We start from the raw sequence: 21,769 nt of genomic DNA, 5'->3' as shown, positions 1-21,769 counted from the left end.
CCCAGTCCAACCCAATCCAACCCAATCCAACCCAATCCAACCCAATCCAACCCAATCCAATCCAATCCAATCCAACCCAATCCAACCCAACCCAATCCAATCCAACCCAATCCAACCCAATCCAACCCAGCCCCTGCAGCCAAGGACACCTCCAGGAGCAAGTGCTGGTGTCCCCAGTCTTCACACAGCTGGGATAAGGGTACAGGGAAGTGTGAAGGGAGATCACAAAGGACCCTTGCAGTAAAACTGGGGAGCATCAGGATGGCTTTACTTGATCCAACACTGGTAGCCAGGTGTGGCTGCCTGGGTCAGGGTTAAATATGAGTGCACAGTGCTCTCTCAACACTTTTCCTTCATTCCCATTTAAAGAAATAGCAAACTAAATGTTGCAAAGTGTATTAAATAACCTCCTATGAGATTTTTCAGGCCCTTCCTGAGCTCATATAATCTTTTAACCTCTGCAGTGTCCTGTGGCAAGGAGTCCCACAGCTTAACTGTCTATGAAAATGAGCCTCCACTCCTTTTAGTGGACAGTGAGGAGAGGCCCTTTTTACAGGGAAATTAAGAAAGGAGAGTGAGACCAAAAGGCAGCAGTAAATTAGAAATGGAAAAAGAATATGTAAATAAACAAATGGGAGAAACCATTAGCTTAGAGGAGCACACAAGAAAGGGTGTACAAACTTATTGGTAAATCAAATATTAAATATTCTAACAGAAGTGACATAAGGAGGGTAGAGAGCAGGAGGAGTTACAAGCTGTTTCTGGTGTTCTTGCCCCCCACCCTCCCTTAAATTTCCAAGTACAAATGAAAAACCTTATGCCCTTTTAAACAAAGCACTCCCCAATTTGTCATTTGAATGGCTGCCATGGCTCTTTCTTAGACAATAAACCCTGCTAGTATCAAATATTTCTGAAGATTTAGCTTTGTCAACAAGCTAGCTGGTTTGGGCCAGAAAGCAGATATTATCTCTTCAGTGTTTATGGTCCCCAGTGCAGAACCATTGTGCTGGTCACTCCAGGTCCCTGCTGCCTTCATCACTCCTCCATCAGCCAGGGCTGGGAGCTCTGTTCTGGGACAGCAGAGGCAGCACTTCATATATCTCATCCTAGACTTGTTAACATGCCCAGTCACAGTGAGCTGATGTATGTCCCAGACAAAATACAATATATGGCTGAAAAGGGAACTTTCTGTCCCTTCCAGTGCTTGCTCTGCAGCTTTGGAACCCAGCTCCTCCTTCAGTGCTTTTGCAAGTCTGAAGCTTTCCCTCTGCCATTGCTCCCATGCTGGAGCATCCCCTGGGAATTTATTCCAGGATTTATTTCATATTGGCAGAAAATATTTATACCAAAACATAAAATTCTCTCATGTGTCTTATGTCTAAGCATCTTAAGGCTCATCTACAAGGCAAATGGGTTATACAGTGTCATACTATTATAAAGAAGTTATACAAATGTAAATCCCTACAGACTTTTCTAAAGTTCTCCCCTTTTCAGCCTCCTCTCCCATCACAAAACTTCAGGCACAATTGTGGTTAAGTTTTTTCATGTGCAACTTTGAGCCTTTTAAGGCTACTGAAATCCCCTGAAATATTTATGTGGCTCAAGTGTTACTCAGAACAATTAGTTCACTGTGTTTCCTCCCTAATCAACATTTTCAGTAGGGGAAAACAGTTCACATTACAGAGATCTATAACCATGGAAATTTATGAGGCATAAATGTATTGGCAAAGAAAAAAAATAAATCCTCTGAGGGTATTTCATCTGCCAGCATTCCAGCAAGATGCAGTTGGCAGGGTGCAAAGTCAGAAACCACTCAAAAATAACTTGATCCTCACACCAGTTCTGTGAGGCACCCAGAGACCCCAGATGCCCTTTGGGACAGGCCAGGCTCTGCTTCCTGGTTACCCCAATGCACAATCCCACTGCCTGGCACTTTCTGTGCCTATGTTTAATCATCCCAGGCTAGTAACTTGAGTCTGTTTCAAGTGGATCACTCAAAAATCAATTCAACAAAAGGTTTGTGACAGAGACAGAATTATGAACCTGCATCTGTGGCAATTAATGACCAAAAAATATAAAATTGACTGAAATAATTCAAGAAACAGAAAATGCTCTGTATCTGATGGGCTGATAGACCTAAATTTTAATGGAGAAATTTCAATAAATAAATAAATATACATACACATATATATATATATATATTTAAAGATTGCTGGCCCCCTTAACAATTGCATTTCTGTTTTTTCCTCCCTCCATTACCATCCCTCAACACAATTTCCAATATATCCCTCCCTGCTGTACACAGATTTGTGCTTGTGACCCTGAGACCCCTCTCAGTGTCCTCATGCTCCAGCAGGAGGCAAGTCCTCCATCAACACCATTAGTCAAACTAATGGTTACCTCTCAACTCTCAAGCTAAAATTGCCTTAATATGTTTAACTTGCATCTATAGGGTAAGATGTTGCACAGGTTTGGCTTTTCTTACATAACCAAACAACTTGTGGAACAGAGAATATGTAAGCAAGCTTGGATAACCAAACTCCTTGTCCAAACAGAAAATGTTGTATTTTACCTTACAGACCTGCTCAATCCTGCATCCCCACTGCCAGCTGCTGCTTTACAGAGGTCTGGGTGATTTTTCTCACTGACAGGCAGTTCTACAGCTGCAGTCAGACCTGGGATGCATCCAGAGCACAGCCCACAGCCTCCAGGCACACCAGCCACCCCAATAACCACCCCAAATCCCCTGGCAGCTACACCTGGTACAAACCTTCCATCACATCCTCTCACATGGCAGCTTGGAAAACACCACTGGTGATGCACTTTAGATTTCTAGGAAAAGAAATTATTCTTGAGTCTCAAAACTGCTCACAGCAGCCCTGGTCCAGCCAGCCTACACAGGCACTCACGGTTCAGGGCCAGCTAGTGAGGAGAGGGACCTGTGGGGAGTGTGATGCCCTCCCTGATTACCATGTGTGCACAAACCAGTCTTTCTGGCTCAGCACATCACATCCAGCCTGTGCTCACAGCCAGCCAAATGCAAAAGGAGTCATTTAGTGCTGCAAAACTGCAGTGGCAGCACGGGCACGTGTGCTGGGCTCGACTTCTGCCACTGACACATCAACAAAACATTCACTGTGTGTGACTTCCAGAGCCACGGCCCCAGCCTGTGCTGAGCAGGACAGAGCTGTCCAGAATCACAGGCACTGCTGCTGCTATTTGTGGCTGCTGTGTGAGGGCTCAAAAACCAGCACAGAGCACAGAAAGGGAACAGGCAGCTCAAGCTTTTCAGGCAAGGTAAAAATCAAATGTTAGAGTTGAAAAAAAGCAGGCAAGTCTTGAGGCATGCAAGTTCAGGTATAAAACTAAACCTCCATATAGAAGCAGGTGTTTAATAGAAAATTGTACTGAGTGTTGTGTTAGAGCCATCATTACCCTCAAAAACTGCATCTGTTCAACTGCAATCACAGAGGGCACGGGACACACAGGCAGAGCAAACACTGCAGACAGGAACAGCACTGAATGGCTTTATCAAAGGTTGTTTTGATTCAATTTACCTGTTTAGCCACATGCTATTAGCTCCATGACCTTATAAAGCTGGCCCAGGCCCACTCCCAAGAGAGATTTGAAAAAAACAAAGACAGGGATATGTTTAACAGTGCCTTTGTTATTTTTATCTAGAGCAATGTTTTGTGTGAAGCCTGGTGTTACACAGCTAAGAATCCTCAGGGTGTGCCTGCCCCAGGAACAAACCCCAAGTCCAAACAAGTCATGTCATGGTTCTGCACATCTTGTGGGTTCACCCTGCTCCTGGTGGCCAGCAGATCCCAGACTGCAGAGCCCCACAGGGTACCAGAGAGAGATCCTCCTCAGCATCCATGCCAGGGAAGAGGCAATGCAGCCACATTAGAATCTTTAAGGACAAATCTGATTAGAATCCCAGACCTCAATGTACCTGTCTGGTGAGTGTCCAGCAACACCACTTTTGTCCCCATGGGGCTGTGTAAGTGCTGAGACAGCTCTCTGTGCTACCTGTGTTTCTTATTTCATTCCTCTGGGATGTTTTTCAGGTGAGGTTTGTCTACCTGGAAAGCCTGAGGGGTGGAAGAGAAGTGAGCATGTGAAAAACAGATAGTGAGACAGCAGCACAGTGACAGCAGGATACTGGGATGCTGCTGGCAGAGCCTGGGCACCAGCTCTGCCACATTCAGCCTGGGCTGGGCTCCAGCACTGAGTCTCTGTCCTGAAGTCCCTGCTGCCATGGGTAAAACACACTGCAGTGTATCACACATCCCCAGGGATGGAGACCACTTTTATCTAAGTCTGGTACAGGGAGAAAAGAAAAAATCAACATTAAAAAATAATGTATGAGAAAACAGTGGAACTGCACAAATATTTAAGTATATTACTTTCTCCTCCTAGTGTTCTAAACATTGGTGAGAATAATTTCTAGGACTAACACAGTTCCCAGGATAGGGAAAAAACCCTTCTCCATAGGAAAAAAAGAACATGTTTATTCAGAAACTGAAACCTATGTAAGATTCAAACACACTTTCTGGAACACCATATAGCACAAAATCCATATTCACTCTATTTTCTGTCTCTCCTACCAGTAAGATGAAAAACCCACTACTTTAAATAGTTTGAAATAACTTTAAGAACTCCTTCTACCAGTCTCCATCACAAAGAGGTTCCATGAAAAGGCTATCACCACATTTCATAATTCTCATTGCTAGATTTTCTTTCAGTATTGGAGAAAATAAAATCAGTCTTCACAGCTGAGTAAATTTTGCCTTTCCTTGCTGAGGTCAGCAGAGCTCCTGTTGTGGACCTGCCACTGCACAGACAGGCACTGCCTTGATGAGCTGGGGGAGAAGATCCAAATAATGTGTTTAATGTGTATTTACACTCCTGTAACAGGTATAAATTTTGTAAACAGGAAGTTCTTTGATGATGCTTTCTGGCAGTTTCATTTAACCTTTTATGTAATTGTCAAGAAGTTGCAATCACTACCATGGCTTACTTTTATCCAGTAATTGATGTAACTGAAAACAAGCAAATGCCTTTGACCAGCCTTCTGAAATCATATCAGGAAGGGAAGGCCAGCAGACAGCAAGCACTGAGAAGTCAGGAGCTCATAAAACAGCACAGTCCATTTTGTCAGAGGGCCTCCATCAGCCTGACTGGCTGTGCAATGTAAACAAACCAAACATTAAACCAGGACCGACATAAAAAGAATATTCCTCCCCTCACTGGACAGGCAAGATTAAATGTTCATTTCCTGAACACAGTCTACTCTTTGTCTGGGCATTCTCTTAAATAGCAAGTGGCAAAGAATTTGAAACTTTGGGAAAAGCAGTGCTTCTGGGAAACTTCTAAGATGCAGAGCCGTGCCTGAAGGAACTCAGTGGGATTCATGGCAGAGAATTCACCATCCCTCCCACCCTGGCCAAAACCAGCACTGGGAGCACAAGGTGAGAACCAGATGGGCTGGAAACCTCCTTATCCAAACGGTCCACTGGATAAACAGTCTTTTGGAAGCAGAGGTTCCCACTCCAGTTCTCAGCAGGCAGTGTGTCTCCAGTGGCAGCCTGTCCTCACCATGATGTGACAAGTGTTTGGCAGGACAGGCCCTTTGCTAGAGGCTCTGCCAGCACAGTGTGGAAGCTCTGACCAAGTTCCTCTGGGGCCTGGTGGCTGTGGCACCATCAGTGCCTGGCCAGCCTGGCTTCCCCCCAGTGCTTTGGCCCACGAGCTCCCACCCAGAGCAGCACCAGCACCAGCTCCTCCTGGGGATCAGCCTTAGCCCCTAATGCTCCTCACTTCCCCAGTCATGTGCTGCTCATGAGGCAAAGGACCAGCAAGGTTTAATATTCCAGAGAAGGCACCAGGTCAAGGTTCTCTGTTGTGCTTGGACCTGCACAAAGCAGTGTGTGATCAGATGAGGCGTGGAGCCATCGGGGTAGGGAACACCTGGTGCACACAGGCGTGCTTGCTTTTTCCAGAGGAAGGTGATAGAGCCCTCCCTAGCAGTTCCCAACCCCTGGGATGTAGCTGCAGGTTGTTTGGCTCTCTCTGTGCCTTCACCCCTCTGCTATCTGGCCACAGCCAGGTTTACCTTCCCAGACCCCAGTGCTGGGCAAGGAGTGTGCTCACAGGCCACCAGTTACTGCCCAAAAAGCTGGGCAAGCACCCAAAGACCAAATTCATAATTGCTGTCCTTGAAACACCCTGGTTAACATCTGTCAAGACCTTGCCCCTATCACTAGCTCCTCCCTGAAGAAATACACAATTCAAGGCAAGCAGAGGCTAGCAAACCATGGATCAAACATTTAATGTTCATTTTCTTTAGACTTCTATTCAGTTTCCAAATTGCATTAATAATGCAAGAACCTCGATGTGAGTGTCATTAGGCCCAAGACAACTGTTATTTTTTAAAGATTTGATAGGTGACTTTGCTTCATATCTATCTATCTATCTATCTATCTATCTATCTATCTATCTATCTATCTATCTATCTATCTACATATATATATTTTAAATGGACCCAAAATAAAAAAGCTGCTGTGCAAACCAACGGCAAATGAAGAGCTGGAAGCTCTGAAATCAATCAGCAGGATTGCAGCACCGGAGGAAGCACAGGGCTGCTGGTTTCCGTGAAGCAGGAGGGATCCAGGCTGCTGAAGTGAGGTCCATTAGTGAGGTCAGGCTCCCGGGCAGCCCCCCCTGCCCGAGGCACCGCAGCCAAGCCCGGGCAGATGCGGTTTGACTCACATGGCGTTTCACAGCTTCCCTCGGGGGGGCAGACACCAGAAACACCACTTTGGTGTGCTCCACATGCCCCAAAAATGACACAAACCGAAGCCAAGTGAGTGTCTCCTGCACAGCACAGAGACAAAGAAAGAACACTTCTGTTCCCCAAGGCGGGGACGCTCCGGGGTGTCACCTCCTGCCGCAGGGGATCCGATCCCACCTCTGCATCTTCTGTACCTTGTGAAGAGGGGAGGGGGAAAGCGAGATCTCGGCAGAAAGTGATCTCGCTCCTGTCTGTTTACAAAGGCAAGAGGCATCTGTTTGTTCGGAGCTCTGCGGGCAGCGATGTGAGTGAGCAGGGAGCGCTGCCCAGGGCTGTCCCTGCTAACGGGGGCTCATGTCCGGCCGCCAGGGCGCGGACAGACGCACAGACACACGGACAGACACACGGACAGCCCTGGAAGCGCTGCTCGCCGCCGAGGTTCGCCCCGAGCGGCGCAGCCGGGGCACGGAGCGGAGCGAGCCCCAGTTTTTTATGTTTCCTGCACCCCCAGCCCCGAGCGAAACCAGCCGCAATCAGTGCGGCAGGCAGGAAGCAAAGATCGCTGATCTGCCCTGGGAGTTGCCTCAAAAACGAGGAAAAGACACAGCGAGAGGAGGAAACAGAACAATTGCCTCTGCCCCGCTCTGAGAGAAGGGGCGAAGCACTTAGTCAGATGAACACTTTCTATATTTCATTTTGTCTGAACTGTGCTGGGGAGTGACACATCAGGCAAACTCAAGTCACCCCTCTGCACCTTTCTGTACAGTGTTGCAGCTAGATTTTTTTGTTTGTTTGTTTTTGTTGGTTTTTTTGTTTTCCACATCAACCTGTTGCAAAAATCAGGATTTGAGTTTTAAAACTGTTGTGCAGAAAAAACCCAAACGTTTCATTCCTTTTTTTTCCTCTTAAAGACTGCCACCCCTCTGTGCACAATGCTGTTCCCAGCCTCCCGGCCCCCAGGAAATGGAAGCTGCCAGCCCCAGGGGAGGGATGTGATCCCCACTCATCCTTCCCCTTCATTTTGGTGGAGTTTACATTTTCAAGCTGAATTCCTCTCCTTAGTCTCTGCCAGAAACCTTCCAGATGAAGGGGCAGATTAACCAACAACTCTCACCACCAAGCCAGAATATTTATCAATCTAGACTTGAACAGTTACACTATCCACAAATGTTGCTAATGCTGATCCCCATCCGTCTTTCCCAAGTTTCAAGTTGTTACTATCAAACCCGGTCAGGTCTATTACAGGCCCAGTAATTTAAAAAAAAAATATACTTTTTTTTTTCTTATAGAAACTTGAGACAAAAAGGTGCAATAAGTAACTTCACCGTTCACCCTGAAGTCACCCCAGCCACAATAAAAGAAACCCCATCTCCTTCTGCACCCACTGCCCCCTCAGGGTGAAATGGAAGGATTTATTTACATCTGTCACTGTCAGGCTTGACACCAAGAATGACCTTGGCACAGCCCGCTGGTCCTATCACCTAGAAAGAACCCCCCACACCACATTTCCTCCCAGGAACCACATTTGCTGTGGTGCACAAACAGGGTCTGGCAGTTTGTTGTGAGGGAGCTCTACTGGCAGCAGATGCAGTCACGTTCATGGTGGGTTTAACTCCTTAACTGAATATAAAACCTGCATTCACCCGAAGGACAGCACCACCCAGCAAGCCACAGCTGTAAGACAAGACAGAAGGCAGCAGTACCTGGCCAATTTCAAATTACTTGCAGATAAACATTTCTGTGCTTACATACACGTAAGTAAAGGAGGGGATGGTGCTGGCCAAAATATTCACAACCCTGGGCAAAGCACAGCGGCAGAAGCTCAGGGTGCAGTGTAGCTGCAGGCAGCAGCAGGTGCCCAGAACACGGGGACAGAGCAGCAGCACAAGCACACACCTGGTTATGTCACAGGTGGGTGTCACAGCACACTGGGGCCGTGGGACGAGCTCCTGCCTCAGCTCTGCCCCTGCAAAGGGCCACTGGGAGAAAACTGTTTTCTCTGCTTTACACCCCCACGTAGAATGTGAAAATAAACCCATTGTCAGAGAACAGGCTCATCTTTCCTACCCTTTCTTTCTGTTTCCTGTAAACACCCAAAGCCTTCATATGAATTGTGGCTTTTTTTAACTTTTTTTTTTTTCTATATGTTAGTTAAGCCTCTTTAGATTTAACGTAATACTAAGATAGCTTTGTGAAAGCCCAAGTCCTCTGCAGCTACGTTCACAGGCCTTGCTATCTTCCATTATTAATAATCAACAGAAGGAAAGAAATTATGTTTACCAAACATAAGATAATAATCAGAAAGTAAAGGTTAAGAACAGCAGTCAAAAAACCCCTTTTGAACTCACAAAAATTACGACCAGGACAGTCATGTCAAAGCAGCCTGAAAGTTTTCTGAGACTCTCTAAGAAATCAAATCTTGTACCACAAAACATTTTGCAAACATTTCTCAGAAGTAGCTCGACAGTGCCAGCAAAAACAGCATCAGAAAAGAACTCCATATCCCCTCCTTGAAAGACAAATTCAGAGGAGCAGATCCAAAAATCAGCCTCGGAGGCTCCCCTACAAGAGCAAGAAGTGACACGCACACACATCCAGCACGCCAAGGGAACACTCAGAAAGGGTTGCTCCCCCATGTTTGCGCTTTCCCATTTTCCTGAGCAGAAGCGCTGACTGCAAGAGCGGGCAGCTCACGTACAGCCACAGTCTCTAACGAGGCTCCGAGTTGTGCAGAGCCCCTCTGAGCAGCCAGTCCTTTCTCTTCCTAGTGGCTGAAAGCTCTCGTTCAGCACTCTTTGTCTCGCTCCTCGTTTCTAAAACAAGCCATCCCCCGAGTAACAATGCCACATCCCCAACTCCAAAGCGCAACAGAAAGGCGAAAGTGCTAAAAAACCGAAACAAACAAACAAAACAAAACGACAGGAACCGGCCCTCATCTCGGAAGCGAAATGAATCCAGCGCCCCGGAGAAGCAGAACGGGGCAGCAGACACCTCCCGAGGGGGTGAGGAGCCAACCTCCCAAAGGATGCTCGCTGTATCCCCACGGCAGAGACCCCGCTCACCTGGGCTGGGCAGGGCTGGGCAGGACGGGCTGGCGGCCCCGCTCCCCGGGCTGGTGTGGGGCTGTGCCGCGGAGGGGAGAGGAGGGGAGAGGAGAGGAGGGGAGGGCCGGGGAGCCCCGCTCCGCCCCGCGCCGCTCCTCTCGCCCCGCTCCGCCCCGCACCGCTCCTCTCTGTCCCGCTCCGCCCCGCGCCGCTCCTCTCTGCCCCGCTCCGCCCCGCACCGCTCCTCTCTGCCCCGCTCCGCCCCGCACAGCTTCTCTCTGCCCCGCTCCGCCCCGCACAGCTTCTCTCTGCCCCGCTCCGCCCCGCACCGCTCCTCTCTGCCCCGCTCCTCTCTGTCCCGCTCCGCCCCGCACTGCTCCTCTCTGCCCCGCTCCGCCCCGCGCTGCTCCTCTGTGTCCCGCTCCGCCCCGCACAGCTCCTCTCTGCCCCGCTCCGCCCCGCACTGCTCCTCTCTGCCCCGCTCCTCTCTGCCCCGCTCCTCTCTGCCCCGCTCCGCCCCGCACCGCTCCTCTCGCCCCGCTCCGCCCGCCCCGCTCCGCTCCCGCTCGGCCGACAGCGCCGCGGCTGGTCCGGGATGCTGCGGCCCCGAGAGCGCCGGCACAAAACGAAACCACAACAGCAGCGGGGAGTTAAGGAAAGGATGGCATGGCCACAGAGCTCTGTAGAACCGGGAGAAGTTACAGATAATCCTGGTAAATCCTCCCGAATGTTGCGGTGGGGACGAGGAGCGCGGCCGCGGTGTGCGCTGCCGAGAGCGCACACGCGTGTGTTCCGTACTGCTGTCATTTGGATGTGCTTGGCATCTCCTGCACGAGCAGAGCTGTCACACAGGGCCTGGGGACAGCAGGACAGCTGGACAACTGATGGCACAGTCCAGGTTTATGGCCACAGACTTTACTGGAACACAATAATTGCCGAGAGACCTTGGGACAAAGAGCGCTGTCTTCATCCAGCATCCAGTTTTAGCAATGCTTCCATTTGTGCATAATTTCCCTAGCTGATAATAACCCACAGTAGTTTATAAAGATGGTTTTACAAAGCAAGCTTAAAAAGTGAATCTGTTCTAGTTCTTTCCCACTTGTAGATACCAGACAAAGCGTGCCCACATATCATTACAAAGGTGAGACTCAGGAGACAGACATATACACTCTTCCAGCCAGCCATAATCACACAAGAAACAGCACTGAACAATTTGTAATGAAAATACCACACACAGATCTTAGCAGGGCATTTTTTCATGAGGAAAAGCAAACAGAGGACACATAACAGAGTGAGTTTGACCTGAGACAGGGCATCTAGAAGAGGTCTCACAATATGCAGCAACCAGCTTCCTGTGTCAACCACATGGTTGTCTTCTAAAGTACTTTACTTCTCCATCCTGTTCTGTTCCACACAAGATCTCACCTCTTTCTAAGATACAGTTACAGGACTGATTACTTCTTTTGTTTAAAATATTAATTAAAGCTACAATTAAATATTTATTCCTGGAAATTTTTTCTCCTTTGTTTTGTGTGCCAAAACTGCTTTTTCCGAGGTGGAGGAGGATGAAGGCACTGCAGAAGTGAGCGCTGTTCAGAGCAGGGTCCCCAGTCACACAGTCTGGGATTGGAGCTGTGCTTTCCTCGAGGGCTCAGCACTCCTGAGTCTCCCTCTTTCTTCCCTCTCTGCCTCTGCTTCCCAGGCAGGAATGCAGAGCCCTTGGGAGATCCATGGCAATGGATGCCCACAGCCTCAGGCTGGTTTTCAGCAGCAGATGGGGGTTTGAGGGACCCCCTGGGAGTGTGTGTGTGTGAGTGTGTGTGTGTGTGTGTGTGTGTGTGTGTGTGTGTGAGTGTGTGTGTGTGTGTGTGTGTGTGTGTGTGTGTGTGTGTGTGTACCCCCAGCTACCACAGTAGGAAATGGGATTTTGCCTGCCTCTTTTTCTCAACAACTGCTGGAGACAGGAGAGGTTCCAGCTTCCCCCAAACTCCAACTTGTCTCCCTGCCCTTCTCCTTTCTCTCAGGACGATTACTGAGACCAGTGAATGGTTTCCAGCCCACGTGCCTACCTTGCTCCTTCTGTCCCTGGTGTGGGGCGGCCGGCAGCAGGGCAGCTCCTTCAGGATGCAGGCAGGGCTGGGAATGTTCCCCACAGCCAGTGCTGCTGGGCTGGGCCAGCAAGGAGCACCTCGCAGCTGGGAGGAGGGCAGGAGGAGGTCCAGAGCTGCAGGACTCGCCTGCCTCTCTCCTTTCCTGCTTGCTCAGACACAGCTCGGGGCTGTGTCTCATTTCCCTCAGCAGTCCTGACAGCGGAAAAAAAAACAAACCAGAAGGATTTCTTGATAGCATGGCTTCATTATACCCCCTTTCATTCATTTAAAGTATTCAAAGTGCAATTACTTACACAATTTGAGTCAAGGAAATGAGTGTGTGGGGGGAAAATGGATCAGGTAATGTGATTCATTAGTAATGGTGGGTGATACACGTCCCTGTGAAGCAGCAAGGATGAGGTGGCTTGAACAACTCTGAAATAGTGAGATGGGTGCTGCTTGTCAACATAGGGCAAATACTCTGATAAAAAGGCATGAATTGGTCTAGGATTGCTCCACGCATCACAAAGGCAATCCCGGTTTCCAGTTCCGGATGGGGCTTCAGAACTATTTAATCTAAAAGCTATGGTTGGCAGGAGCACAGAGAGTGTAGGCTGGACATGAATGAATTGTGCCTGGAAATCAGGAACAGGTTCTTAAAGATTAGAGCAATAAGACTGTAATAGAGAATAATAGGAGGAAAAATAACTCCTTGAATATGTGGCATTTTAAGTATGCCTCAGTCCAGAGTGCTCTATTGCACTTCATGTTCCATTGCCCAGTCCCAGTGCTGGCTGGAACCCACCATTGTGCCAGCCACAAAAAGTGGCATCTGCCTTTCCCTTAAGGCTGTTTACTATATAATGGCATACACTCATTCTATTTTGCCAGATCAGTTTTTTTCCTACCAAGCATCTGACAAGTTATTGTGTGCTCTCACTATCTTAATCATCTGTAATTCTGAATCACGCTTCAGATGAGCTCTGCTCAGTTTGCAGAGCGTAGGAACTGAGGGTGTCTTTGCTGTTCTTAGATAAACCATAGCAAAAAGACCCAGGGAAAAAAATGTTCATAAAGAAATGGATCTTCCTCTGTGGTCAGGGTTAAAATTCAATTCACATTAACTAAAGATACAAATAACCTTGCAAATTGTTTACAGAGATTTGAAACAATAAAAACAAAGCCCCAAACTGTCATATAGTCATCAATAACACAATGTGCTAAAAGTAACACTAACACAACCTTCTCAACAAGAATTTAACAAACATTTGTCCACCTTTCCCTCAGGGGAGGATTTAGTCCCCAAACTGAGTTATCAAATCCAGAGCACTCTTAATAGCAGGGTGAGAAATTAGCTGCTGAGCCCCACGGCCAAGCTTGGGACACAATGTCATGACAAGAAGTAGGTCAGCTCCAAGCTGTAATCACCTCCCATTTTGTCATCCTGGAAGGTGTAGCAAAACCCTACCAAACAGGTATTGCTTAGCTCCTAATCTGGCCAGCTGGCTATTCCATTTGGCTAGTGAAACTGTGAGAGCTGCATGAGCTTGCCTTGAGCAGGGGTATCTTCTTACATTCCTTTTTCCTTCTCTTACACTAAACCAGCTCCAAGTTCTTTATCAGGAAACAGAGGACTCCACACCAGTGCAGAAGTCATCAGTGAGCAGGTTGGCAGGTGGCACAACCCATCCAGTTGCTGCAGATTATTTTTTCTCTTTGCTAGTTCTTTTTCAGGTTCCACTTCTTCTAAAGAAAGATTATGTTTATCATGAGCAGAGGCATGAAATCAGTCAGAAACTACACAGCCACCAAACATTTTAAGGTCAGTCAGGCTATCCCTCTCTTGGTCCTGATACAGTCATCTAATACTCAGCTCCCAAACCTGATGTCTCAGATTGTTTGTCTTCACAGTCAAAAGGATAAGTTTTTTACTTCAGGAAAAATAACATCTATGGATTGAGATGAAGCAGAAACACAGAAAAGCTGAGCTTTTCAGCAAGGTAAGCTCCAGGGAAACTGGGATGTTTTAAGACCACATCTTGCCTTTTTGGTGGTTTTACTTCTCATGCAATAGGCTTCCTTAAAATAACCCAAACCAATTCTAACAGAAAAACACAGCCTTAAAGAAGAACTGTTTCTGTAATTTGCCTTTTATTCTGTTAATATTGACTGCCTGACACAAATAAAATACTGTCCCCTGCTCCCTGCTCTCCCCCTGTGAACTCAACATCAGATGCCAAGCAGCTTGCCTTCCATTCTTCACTGCATCCACGGGTTTGCATTGTGCATGCTGGAGGGTCAGGCCAGGAACTGATAAGCAAAGGGAATTTACATTTTGCTCCTCTCAGAAAAAATAATTTCTGTGGGTGTCTTCTTCCCTCCTCACCAAATGTCATATGGACAAAACCAGCACACATTTGAAGGCAAGGTGCAGCATCCCAGCTGAAGTTTCCTTTCCAGGTACAGAGTGATACCAAGGGTTAATCTACAAGTGCAGTGCAAGGCACAAAGCAGCACTGAGGAGTGGTGACCCTTCTGGGTATCCACACTGTGCCTTGCCAGTGCACAGCACTGGATCAGGCAGCTGCTTTTTGGAACAGAAAAAATATAAAAGCAGCTGCTCAATGAACATATTGCTATGGCCTTCACACAAGTTTCCAAATTAGAGCTGGAGCAAAGGTCAAACTGATTCATATTTTACTAGTTCTGACAGATGACAAAGGTGGCAGCAAGTTAACCAGGCAGACTGCTAAGCCACTCTTTGGCAAAAGTGCACATATATATCATGTTGTGTTATCTGCAGTCATTTAAATATGTTTGTTTTTCCACACACTGGATGATAATATTCATAATTCACAATGATGAAGAATGATTATAATAATCACATAATTTGTAATGATGACATGCTGATAGCTAATTATAGGGAGAAAAAAAAAGAAAGAAAATGGCAGCTATGCTCTGCCCAAATGAACACACTGCAAAACCTTTATGGTGAAAAAGAGCCTACATAACAATCCTCTCCCACATGTGGGCTGTTGTTGTGACCTGCCTTGAGAGATGGCAGGGCTGGGGGGAGCAGCCCTGAGCAGCCAGCAGCACCCCTGAGCCTGTCACAGATCCTGCTGCCAGGAGCTCCATACAAACACTGGACACTGCCACGTTCCTTCTCCCCTCACTGCCTCTCCATCCTCACATTTTGTACTGTTCTCCTCTTTTCCCAGCCTGTCTATTCTGTTTAGATCCCAAATTGCACACAGAGGTCACATCTGCACTTAAACTCCATATCCTGCAAAGATCCTGTTCATTATCCATTGACACTCTGTCATAGCTGTGATTAAACTGATACAAACATATTTCCCTCCCTTTTGGTGAAAAACTGGCTTTTATTAGCAATAGGTGACTGGACAAATAGATTCCTACAAAACTCTTGTAAATGCAATGCACTACACAGCAAGAAAAAATTATCAACAACTGGAATTTCTTCCTGTAAAAAGGCTTAGGTAAAAATTCCCATGGTGCTAGAACTATCAAGTGAATGAAAACAGAGATGGAAAATACAGTGGAGAGAGAGCAGTACTGGGCTCCAATCTCCCAGCATCCAGAAGATTCTGTGCTCTCTTGTTTCCAGAAGTTTGGAGCAGAAACCACAGTCCATGTAACAAGATGCTATTTCCTGTGTTAGTGATCAGTGTGATATATGGGTTAGAATATTTGTGTTTGTTTCATTTTGGGCGATGATCCCATCTGCATTTTCACTCCCACACCCGGGAGGGACACATGCATTCTCCCAGCTACATTTCTTAATGTATGGTTACTTGTTTCAATCCACGAGACACAATTAAAGGCACAGTCTCTGTCCTCTTTTTCCCTTAAAAAATCTGGATATTAAATCTCGTGTACACATTACCTCAAGCCTTCTGAAAACTGACAATGGCAAGTTAGATCTGGCAAAACAAGGGTGTTTTCACAGGCTGGCAAGCCTGCCACTCTTGAAAGCCTACCAGGTTTAAATATTTAATGATCAGACATTGCATTCATTGTCCTAATCAATTCTTTTTTTAGATACGAGTCTGTAGAGTCTCAGAAAGTGCAATCAGGCTGTGCTGGAGACCTGTAGAGGCTTCTCACACCAAACAGACAATTGCTACACTTGGTAGGAAAAAGATGGAGAGGCAGAGCTGTCTGCCCTGTTCCATTAGAGGAACACTGAAGCCATAGAAGGGGCAGAATTGCCTTGAGATAAATTGGTTTTTACAAAGCATGTCTTTTGCATCCTTCATGTTGGTGGCATTTTTTATTTAAAATTAAATGAGAAGGAAATTTTACAACGTTGAAATAAGGAAATTTCTTTCTTGGAAGGCTGTGGGCAGATGTAAGCCCCTCACATGCAGAAGGACTGTGCAGTGAACACAGACATTTGTTTTAGAACTCCACTGAGCACCCTGGGGCTGGGGGAATATAAGATGTAAAACTGACAAATAGTCAGAAAAGAGTGTCTGAAGTCATCTTTTCAAAAGAGCTGAGGTACTTTCAGCCAAATGCTCCTTCTCTGATTGGGGTTGCTAAATCAGGAGCCAAATATTTCCCCCATTCCTTTCTGCAGAGCAATAGCCAGAGGGTGATTGCTGCTTTCCCTGTTTTTTGTAGCTGCAGGGTCGGGACACTCAATGTCCTGACTCATCCCAGTGCATGGGGAGCCTCCAGCAAGGGCAGTTCCTGGGGAAGAGATTTCTCCAGGGTGACTCAGCTGGTCTCTGCTGGCACAAAGGTACAACTGAGGGGGGGCTTGAGTACTGGATTTCTCATCCAGAAGATTCCTCTCATCAGTAGATGATCCTGGAACTCCTGCACCATTGAGTCAATAAACTTTGGACTGTTCTTAGCAAAAAGAACTGCATTGACTGAGAGCTTCAGGGTCCCCAGGTCCCCAGGAGATTCACACTCCAGATGTAGGCTCAGATCAATTCAGACAGAAGAACAGACTAAACCCCACGCCCTCATAGCTTTGGTGAAGTGCTGAGGTTTATGACATATTGCATTGCAGAGAATAGTTCCTAGGAAATTATTTTGCTCTAACTGAAGCAAGTGAAGCAAAGTGAAGAGTGCTCCCTACCCTGGCATTCCTCTCCCAGCCCCATGGCCAGAAGTTGGACTGTGAGAGTTCATCAGCACAGCTTTCCTTTGGGCCCAGGCTCCCACACCCTGCCTTTGGGGCTTAGATGATGATTCACCATGGACACTCATGTCTAAATAACAGAAATCAAAACGGATTTGAAAGAGATTTAGTGAGAATTCTGATTTGCAGGAAGAGGGGAATAATGTTTGCAAGGAAAAAAAAGAACTCTCCTTGGAGAGCAACAGGATTGATCTGGCTTATTAAACCCACCCAATAACAGTGGTGCTGCTGTTTCTTTAACTGCAGCTTGTCCTTATGAAAGAAGCTTGTTTATGTTTTCCACAATGTTCACAGGTTCTTTATATGATTAGAGATTAGGAAAAAATGTAGCTGTGCTTTATTTCAAAGGGCTGTACAATAATGACAATTGTACAGTCCTTTGGGTTAAGTCCAGGACAGCCACAACTGGTCAATAGGATGAGCTGATAAAGGTAAACATGTTAAATAGGGTTGTAACATTCTCAGAGAGCACTTTTCTAGACCAGATGAGTGATAAGAAAATAGTCATTAGTGTATTAGGATGGAAAATGCACTGGAATATTTTCACTCATTCTCTTGCAGAACTGCACACTGCTCCATTTAAACTGCTGCTGCATTCCACCTCAGAGGAAATCCCTCCAGAGATATAAAGGTGTCCCAGTACAACAAACCATTTAATCCTGTAAGTCAATATTTAGTTGAATGCACAGGAACTGCACAGAGTGGGTAGAGATACTGTTCATTCTGTATTTTATACTGACAGAAACATTCACATGTGGTACATGCAAACATAAACAACCCTTGATGGAAGGAATTCAATGTACTTTCTGCAGTCTGTGTGCAAGATAAGACCAAAAGCTGACAAAGAACCTGACAATTAAAAAACTGAATTGAAATTGTTCATCTAATTTTGAATCTTCATCAGGAGCTCAGATATCAGGAAAAACTGCTCAAAAATATGTGCATGTGGAGGGAGTCAAGCACAGGTCAAATCCTCTATACAAATTTGATGGAGTAAGGGAGCAGATGTATAAAGTCAACAAGCAAATGAGATTTAAAATCTCCATGTCCAGTGGATGGATGTGCATTGGGGGTCCCTGCAGCCATTCTGGGGGAAGGATGCAAAGGTCAGTGCTCACTAAATTCCCCTGTGCCTCTGGGACCTGGCTGGTGCAGCAGCAATGCAGAGCATCCTGCAGCAGAGAGGGCTGGGAGTTATCCTCAGCTCTGGAGATGTTACACACACCACATTTCCAGCACTGAGCTGCTCCCACCACCAAGAGGAAATGCTTCCCAGCCCTTTTGTCTCAGATAAAGCCAACAGGAAATCCTCAGCTACCTTGCTCCCAGACTTTTGCCATCCATTTCTCTGTTTCCTGCCTCTGCCTATTTGGGAGAGAAGTGTTTGAGAAAATTGCCTTTTCCACAGTTCAGGTTTGCTTGCTGAGGCAGATTGAACTTTCATTGTGTCTGGGCTCTTCTCCTCCTGCCCTCGGGGTGGGGAAAGGGCAGGAGCAAAGGGAGGATGGAACCAGGAGGGCTCACAACATCTGCCTCCTTCAGTTTAGCCTTTCCTTCCTTTCAGCTGTTTCTCATAGCATGGAGAAATTGTTCATGAATATTCTCTCTCTAGTGACAGGCTGTGGGAACTGCCCATGCAGGGGCAGGCATGACAGTATTTTTATTTTAGCTCTTTGAACTGACAGTTCCAGCTGTTTGATTTCATTGGTTACTTGACCAGAATTGACCACTGCCTCTATATTTTTGAAAAACAAAACAAAACCAATCAAAGAATGTAATGCAGTCCAACAATTTTTTGTTAATTTCAGAAAGCATTGAGGCATTAACACAACCCTAAAAAAATTAATTCTTCTTTGTATGGTAAGTGCAAGGATAGAAGGATTTTATATTTGTATCACATAGTGTTTGAAACAGAGGAAGACTGGAAACATAAGTGAAGTATTTGCACAAAGATGATAGCTTAAAGTGCTTGTCCTTTCTGCTTATGATGAGCTTCAGTGGTGCAGAAAAGTCACATTTTGGCTGTTTTTTTAGGGAATATTGAAAATTATTTTATGCCAACACCATGGCAGCTGCCAAGGAGAAAGGCAAGATGAGAGTTCTCTGATCAGGGAGTTTTCTATACCTACTCTCCTTCCATCAGCCATATTTCCTCAAGATGAAACAAGTCATTGGAAAATATTAAAATTCCCAGAGACATTGTTTGAATTAAATTATATTTTTAAAAATAAATCAATATAGCTTCCTGCTAGTTCATCAGGTCAGTTTGCATCTCATCCTTCTCTCCAGATTTGTAGCCACACAACTGTATGTGTGTTTAATTCCTTTCTGCTAATCTCTAATTATCTTTTGACCCTGGAAAAGATTTCACAGTCAACCTGGAGAAAGTCATTCCTGTACAGTGTTTTTCAAGAACAATAACCCAATCCATGCTCAGTTTTGGATGTGTTAGTGGCAGACAGCTTTGGGATGAGTCTCACATCCTTGTCCTGGGGAAAAAATGAGGCAGAAACACTTCCCAGCTCTGAATTTTTCAGAATGATATTGAATTCAGTATTTGGTTCAATTAAATATTAAGATGATTCCATGACTACCTGCAGTTTTTGCTGAAGTAAAGAGGAGTACACAGGAATAAATAGGAATCAACATCCCATAAACACTAAAGAAAGAAGAGGGCTCCTGCTCTTCAGGGTTTCTCCAGGTATAAGCTGTATCCAGGTGACAACAGTATTGCAGCACTTCTCTTTGTTCCTTTTTTACAATTTTCTCCTGTAACCTTTTGCTTTTCCATTAATCCTCCACCTCAAATTCCAGAGTGATGGACTAGAATTTGGTGTATAAAGGATGATTTTATTAATCACATAAATTTTTGTACGTGTTGCAATACCTAACCTTGACACATAAATGTTTCAGTGGGCATGAGAGGAATAAAATCTCCAGGCTGACTTGGAAAAAAATGTTCACTAAATTAATTCCTTGAGCAATGAGGTGATTCTCCATTCTGATGTTAATCTGCTGCAATTCCACCAAAGCTATCACTCCACAGGCTCTGGCAATACCATCTCACTAATAGGTTTTGACAGTTATTATTATTATTATTATTATTATTATTATTATTATTATTATTATTATTATTAATGTTGTTGTTGTTATTGTTATTGCCATTATCAGTTTATAAATGTATTAAATGCTGCATCATGGCAGAGATGCTTTATGCCAAATGCAATGTTCTATTTAGTGCAACCTGTATATTCCAGTTCAGTCCATGTTTTGTTTTGAGCTGATTCAGGATGAAATTGCTTTCAATTTTTCACTTCAGCCAGGCAATTGAAGAAGCAGCCCTGCAGCCTCACCACTGTGCTGCCACCAGGTATCAAATTGTTCAAGGATGACTTGCAGACTTGCTTTTCTTTTGAAAAAATTGGTCAGACTCAGATCTCCCTTTTGTCTGAGACATTCACAATGCATGTAAAAAAGAAAAGAAAACAAACAAAAAAAACCCCAAACCAGACATTATTTGTATTTTCAGGCTCCTAATGATGCACTCAGGAACTTTCATAACAAAGGAAAGTGTGCTGACAAAACAGACTTGCAAATAAAGAGATTTAATCTTGTTGAAGTTCAATCCCCCAGCAACACCTGCTCTTTCAAACCAGGAGCCAGCAGAACCCATGCTCATGGGTTGCAGCATCCACTCTCCCAGTTTTCCCCCACCTGGTGAGGGTGAGCAGCCTGCATCCCAGCTTTTCAGAGCATCAGGAGTCAGAATTCAGGAGGAGGATCTGAGCAGCAGCCTGCTGCTCACACAGCACTCCCTCCCTCCCATCCCAGGCCACACCTGGTGCAGTTTTTCCATCTTCCCAAGCTACACACATTTCTCAGCCCTTTAAACACTGTGCTGCCCCTCAAGCACAAGGTCTGGGGGCAGCCAGTTTAGCACAGAGAGTAGAATTGTCACAGGAAAAAGCACAGAAGCAATGGCCCTTTGGCAAAGCAGCTTCACAGATTTGAGGTTTCCTCTCTCTCCTTTCCCCTAATTAATTCCATGGCTACTCTCTGTACAAAACCCAAGAAATGTTCTCTCATTGGAGCAGTCTTGGTATTATTTCTGGGCTTCTCATCTTGCCATGTGTGTCTAGTCCATACCAGTGTTTCACTCTGTGGTCTGCAGAGATAACATGGACTATGTGTTAATTTGGGGGGTTGGAATAGGGGGTATTTGAGATACTATTGACTATTTCTTATGATAACACACAAAAGTACATTATTATTGTCAGTAATTCCAAATCCATTGTCCCAGGGCTAAAACTCAGCTATTTCCCAGTCACAAGAGGCAGGAAGCTGCCAAGCCAGGATGTCTCCATTTCTGCCAGTGCTGACACAACTGCCAGGTCTTTCATGGTCAGCATCACCCTAACAGGTAAATATTGACTCTGCAACAATTGTTCCACCTTCCAAAAGATTTAAAACTCACTAGCAGATGGTGGATTTTACTTTAAACAATGTGCCTGTCTTGTGGCTCCATTCTTGACTGAGAAGCTGCTTATATTGGTTTTCCCTCAAGGGCCTCACTTACAGTAAACACAATTAGGGCTAAAGATATTATCTATCATAAATCATCATTAGAAACTGCCTGTTGCTTTTAGCTTTGCTTTGGGTGTAG

The 21,769-nt window shown here is 45.7% G+C and overlaps 1 protein-coding gene across 3 annotated transcripts in view; it reads right to left on the bottom strand.

Moving 5' to 3' along the window:
* CARHSP1 (calcium regulated heat stable protein 1) overlaps nt 1-11,995 on the bottom strand; it is a 39,369-nt gene extending 27,374 nt beyond the window's left edge. The window contains exon 1 of one of the 3 annotated variants that reach the window (XM_056503703.1): nt 11,910-11,995. The gene's annotated coding sequence lies outside the window, so the exon portion shown is untranslated. Of the gene's footprint in view, nt 1-9,858; nt 10,035-11,909 lie in introns of those variants that run through there. The other 2 variants (XM_056503704.1, XM_056503705.1) reach the window with 2 other exon arrangements.
* Between the last annotated feature and the right edge of the window lie 9,774 nt (nt 11,996-21,769).

This window comes from Oenanthe melanoleuca, chromosome 14, assembly GCF_029582105.1.
Source record: "Oenanthe melanoleuca isolate GR-GAL-2019-014 chromosome 14, OMel1.0, whole genome shotgun sequence".
NCBI classification, from domain to species: domain Eukaryota; kingdom Metazoa; phylum Chordata; class Aves; order Passeriformes; family Muscicapidae; genus Oenanthe; species Oenanthe melanoleuca.
This window is presented reverse-complemented; position numbering and strand designations above follow the sequence as displayed.